The sequence below is a fragment of the Mercenaria mercenaria genome, chromosome 8, assembly GCF_021730395.1.
Source record: "Mercenaria mercenaria strain notata chromosome 8, MADL_Memer_1, whole genome shotgun sequence".
NCBI lineage: Eukaryota > Metazoa > Mollusca > Bivalvia > Venerida > Veneridae > Mercenaria > Mercenaria mercenaria.
This window is the reverse complement of record NC_069368.1, coordinates 27,156,429-27,162,272: the sequence shown is the minus strand read 5'-3', so window position 1 is coordinate 27,162,272 and position 5,844 is coordinate 27,156,429. Positions and strand designations below refer to the sequence as shown.

The window sequence follows — 5,844 nt, the reverse complement described above, 5'->3', positions numbered from 1 at the left end:
ACCCTCATTTAATAGTTTTAGAAATACCCATATTGGGGGCATTTTGTTGAGCACCATTTCTTTTCGTATTATCAGGATTGTTTTAGTGGCTATAAAACATAATCAAGAAAAAATGTACAAACTCCAGCATAATACGGGAAGATTTTGTCAGTTTTTTTCAGCGCAAATATTAGATGGCACATACCAGGTGTGTTAAAAACACCGCACAAGTAAACTAATACCTTTATGACAAGTCCTTTTTTCTGCAGAAAATATGATACCAGAAAATGAACATGAACATTATTTTTTTTTATCATTTCATAGGCAACTTCGCTATCACTAATGCGACATAGTGTCATTAATACACTGTCCTATCAAATAAAAGTAATCTAGGGTACATTTTAAGAAGCGATTTGATGCCATGAGATGTAGTTTCTTATGATTCTTATGCGACTCTTTTTATTTCCCTATTAAACAAAGAAGACTGAATCTGTGTGTTGTCATGCAACACTGTGTGTTGTCATGCAACACATTCACTGTTTTAACATCACAGTTATTACGCCATGGCGCCAAACATAATTGCGGCGCGCTGAAAAAGAAAACCACATAAAGCAGACAGACATTTGGTTCATATCTTCAAAGATGTACATAATAATCATTGATAATGTAGGCATTTACCTACAGCATTTTATTTTCAAGGGAAATATTTGTGGTCTGATTGTATTATTTCAAAAAGTACATTTGAGATTTTTTTACTTGCACACCGGTACAGTTTTTGCGGGGAAGCGAAGGTTGCTTGAATTTTGTCTTCTTCTAAAAACAAGGTAAGTTGACAGTCTTTGTTGAAATATATATCTGATAGCTGACACTTAGGAGAATGTTTTGGTTTATATTCATCGTACAGATTGTTTGAAAATAAAGAGAAACAGGGGGAATTCTGTAAATTTCTTCTTATATGCAAATGAGCTGAAAATGTATTGAAATGGCCAGATCAGAAGTGTATGCTTTTCCAGTAAGTTTTTCCCTACCTTTGACGATAGTTATTAAAAAGTATAGATATCAACCTCTTTGCTGATATTAGTAACTAAAATTTTGAGCCTGTGATTTGCTGTGGAAATTTGGGACTTCCTTTTTTAAAGATATAAATAGATCTTAGCTATATTTAGACTAAAGTTTATTTCAGTATAACAGCATCTAGGGAACCCTTACATACAGTCAAATATTCTTGAAATTGCAAGGAAATATAATGCATTTTTCAAGTGCTTGCTGTTTCTTACCTTGTGCATACTAGATATGGGTCATTGTCAGTGTCAACTATCATCATACTGACATTTGAAGTGTTTTTTTTTCTAAATTACCTCCCTTATATATACATTTTCCTTCAACTATTTTATTGATAATTACTTCCCTTTATGTTTTAGCAATAATTTCTCAGCTTGCATTTAATTAACTCCCGGTATTTAACATAAAAAATTTACATGTGTAATGATTATTTATTTATTTTACTTTCAGTGTCTGATACATGTAGTTGCAGTCTGTCTTTGGAAGCTGTTGAAGTAACAAGAAAGAGGCTACATTGACATCCTGGTATACTTTGTTATATATGAAGTTTATTGATGGCATTCATATCATTATAGAGTACCCTACATTGATTTTCTGACAGTCATGTGTTATTACATTTGAACTGGGACTGTTTCATAATCAGGTTCATGATACTTTTTTAAATATATACACTAGTTGCAGTTTTTTATTTTACTTTCAATACTAATTGCAGCTTATAAATTAGAACACTTCAGCTTCATGTTTATTAATAATTATAATTTTAAACATAAAATGAGTTATGAGATATTTTATTAATTTCATTACATTAATATATGTAAAAAGTCTATATTAAATGTATGGGTCATCTTTTGTACAAAAATAAAGGGAAAAAATGTATAATTTTCATTTTCAGTTTTGGTAGGGAGAAGTTTGAGTATGTACAGTTGTTTGACCTGTCTTACCATGTGGCAGTCCCAGAAGATGTTACCATTATGAATAAATGTAGGGGGTATTATGCTTTTGTATGTTAAACAAAGGTCTCAAAGCATTTATATGCTGTATGACTAGATACTTGCTTCTGAAATAATTGTACAAGACAGCTTTAAGACTGACATTCCTGACAAGATGTGAACGTTCTGGACTTTATGTCAGCATGGCATAAGCATTTCTTTCCTGTAGCTTTGTGTATCCCTCAATTTACTAAGTACATATCTCCATTAAAGATAATGCTAATAGATATGTTTTAGTAATAAATGTGTGATAGCTTTGTAATGTAAACACTTTAAAAAATTGAATGAAAATGTACTTTGATAACAAACATTGAAATAAAAATTTATCAGTATATTGTATCAGTCAGTAAAAACATGAAGTACATTTGTATCTTTATATCAAGAAAATTAAAATAATTATATTCAAATGCTTTGACACTGATTTTATGTTGGTTGCCTAGAAGGTGTGTGAATTAATGTTTTACAATATTTCAGAACTTGAAGACAATGGTTAGTGCAGAAGGGACATAAAAGTAATGTGAAAGTAACAGATATAAATAAGGTAAATTATTGTGATAAAAAGACATGGCGAGTGCTTCACATCACAAAGGCAACATTTAAATTTAATTTTGCCACTTATGAGTTCTGTAAAGCTGATTTTGCAATATATATGAACTGATTAGATTAATATTTTTTACTGTTACCTTTTTTTTCACATAATTTTGTCAAGACTGACAATTTATTCATTGGAATAAAATAGTTAAAGGCGACATTGTATCACATAAACATATGTCTGAATAGTTGCCTAACATTAAATGTCAAATTGTAAACAAGGAAATTCTAAATTTGGAGAATCTGTTGTTGTTTTTCTCCATTTAGCTCAATTGAAAGAGATGGAGTTTGAAGCAATTTATACAGTACAACCTGGCCAGAGTAGCTCACTCTGAAGCAAAAACCTCTCAATAACAACATCATAAGAATTTCCCTAAGCTGAAATATAACTATCAAATTTACCTCTCCAGAACAACAACCTCAGCATAACTAAAAATATTTGTATATCCCACAGGGTGTTGCTCTACAGAGGTTGCACTGTACTTATAATATCTATTGTTAATGCTTTAAGAAAAACAACACTTTCAACAAGGGGAAAAGTGAACATCTATTACTCATAAGGTGAAGTTTTGGCAGTTCTCAAGTTCATTGTTTTTGCATGTTATATAAAAACACTTTAGGAAGTTTATCATTATTACATTATTACATCATATACTAGACGCCCGCCCGCTTAGCTCAGTAGGTAAGAGCGTTGGTCTACGGATCTCGGGGTCGCGAGTTCGATCGTCGGGCGGGGCGTATGTTCTCCGTGACTATTTGATAAACGACATTGTGTCTGAAATCATTAGTCCTCCACCTCTGATTCATGTGGGGAAGTTGGCAGTTACTTGCGGAGAACAGGTTTGTACTGGTTCAGAATCCAGGAATACTGGTTAGGTTAACTGCCCGCCGTTACATGACTGAAATACTGTTGAAAATGGCGTTAAACCCAAAACAAACAAACAAACAAACATCATATACTAATCAGAGGTTGTAGGTTGTTGTTGGAGCTTTTAGGTGAGATCATAGGTGAACGTTATCAGTTTTATCTTTTTATTGTTTTCACTATTCTACTGAATATGTACATTGAATGTTATAAAATATGCAATCTTTTCAGACAGTCCTATTATATAACTTGTCATTTAGTGAATCTGAGTATATGTAAAATTAAAATAAAGCAACAAGCCAAGTAGGAACACAATCTTGCTACTCTCCTTAGACAAGTTGAAATTAGACAAAATGTCATTTTGTAGAGTTACCTGACTTGCTGCTTGATAATATATTTCTAAGAATATCTGCAAATGTCAAAATGATGTTATAATTGTTTTACAAACTGCTATAATGTTTATTCTCTTTATGTAATAAAGTTTTACTTTTGTATTTCCAGAAGTGCTACAAGTGTGTTGTCATGTGAAAAGGACTTTACCCCCAACTGTGCTGCATGATGTATATTCAAGAGTGAGACAGCCATGCACCATCTGTAAACTGAGATGGACCCACACATGAAATATGTTGACTTTTCTATGTATTATCATCTGTACAGAATGTGTTTATGACAAGACTGTATACATATATTGTTAAATCAGTTTTTATTTCCATTATGGCATGCATGTAAGAAGAAAGCATTAATTAAACAATTGCATTCATAGAAATGTTAAAATGTGATCAATCTAATTTAAATAATAACCTTTAATTGGACTTTCAAAGTTTCATATTATTTTTGGTGGAGATTGACTCAGTCATTCTACTGTCTGTGAGTTATTTCTTGTATGTTATAGTTTTCTTAATAATGCATAAAATATCGAAATAATGGTTAGATGAACTCATTCATCACTTGTACATTAATGTTAAAGCAGTTCAACATTTTACCATAACTTAATTAATATTCTATTAACCAGATTTGTCACATATTTTCATATAAACATTTGTATAATACAGTCTAATCTAATCTAGAAATGATGTTCCACAATTTTTTAGTTATACTTTATTTTGTTTTGATGTCTCAACATATAATTACTAACATCAACAAAACTTAGATATTTTACAATTTGGTTGGTATAAATGGTTGTTTTGTTGATATGTTTTATTTATTTCCACCCAGGGGAATAAAGAAATATACATTTTAAAATATCTCATCATTCCAGATAAGTACACTACATAATCAAGATAAAAGAAATAAGAAAAATTATGTTGGTGGAATTTTATTTTGAAAAATTGATATACAGTCTTTGTAGTATTTACTTCTTTAGATATGTTGGACTGAAATGGGAATAACAACATACTTTAAATTTTTGTAGTCATAAGTTTATATGGGAATTATTAACTTGAAATAGATTTTACCTCGCTGTTATGCCATCTGAGCTTTAATATTTTTCAACATTGTCATTGGCAACAAGGCTAAACATTATTTCTTATGTATACCTTGCATTCATGTGTGAGAAATGATTTTATGGTATTCTTTAATATGATATATGCTTTTCATCTTACCATGGATTGAAAAAATATATATTTATTTGTCTGAAAATTAAGGTAAAAATACTGACTGATTAAGTTGCAATATAAGAAAGCTTATATGAGATAAAGGGAGGTAATTCCATTAAAATATATGTAGAATGTAGATGATAAATATAATGAAGGGAGGTAATAAAATATTGTGAAGTTAATAGTCTTCATTTCTTTGATGAGCTAATTAATTGTTTTACATGTTGGTTTATTAACTACAAGTATGACCTAACATGTGTATTTTTCCTGAAGGAAAATAAAAAAGGTTGTTTGATGTCCTTGTACTGTTAAATTGTTCCTGGATTTGTTTACATTCCATGTCTGAATGAACAGGTGAAACAGACTTTAATGAGGGTATTACTGGAAAATACCTAAGTTTATTTTTATATCAGCAAATTTGATGAGATAGTCATTCAGGAGTTGTCTATCCTATTTCCAGAAATGTTATGGGGACTAAATTTTTTGGAGTAAATATCTCTTTTAATAAATAACACACAGCATTTTAATGCTGTGTTTATATTATCTGATGCACTTAGCAATATATATTTAGAGTCTAAATGTTAAAAAATCCGATTTTAATTTTTTAGTTACAGTGTCTAGATAATGTGTTCAAGTTGATATAATATCTCTGAAACAGTGATTTGCTTTTGAATAAAATCCTTGTTTGTCGTTCAGATACATATGAATATGACACTCTTTATGCGCCATCACAACATAATTCTTTCGTATATGAACTCAAAAC

The 5,844-nt window shown here is 30.4% G+C and overlaps 1 long non-coding RNA gene across 2 annotated transcripts; it reads left to right on the top strand.

The window, feature by feature from the left end:
* Positions 1–722: 722 nt before the first annotated feature.
* Positions 723–5,540, top strand: LOC128559164 (uncharacterized). Of its 2 annotated transcripts, XR_008372224.1 has the most exons (6): positions 723–803; positions 1,492–1,566; positions 1,934–2,029; positions 2,505–2,571; positions 3,076–3,182; positions 3,988–5,540. It is a non-coding gene; the product is annotated as an uncharacterized LOC128559164 (long non-coding RNA). The 2 variants fall into 2 exon arrangements; XR_008372225.1 differs by lacking the exon at positions 3,076–3,182 and having other exon boundaries at positions 3,988–5,539.
* The last annotated feature ends 304 nt before the right edge of the window (positions 5,541–5,844 follow it).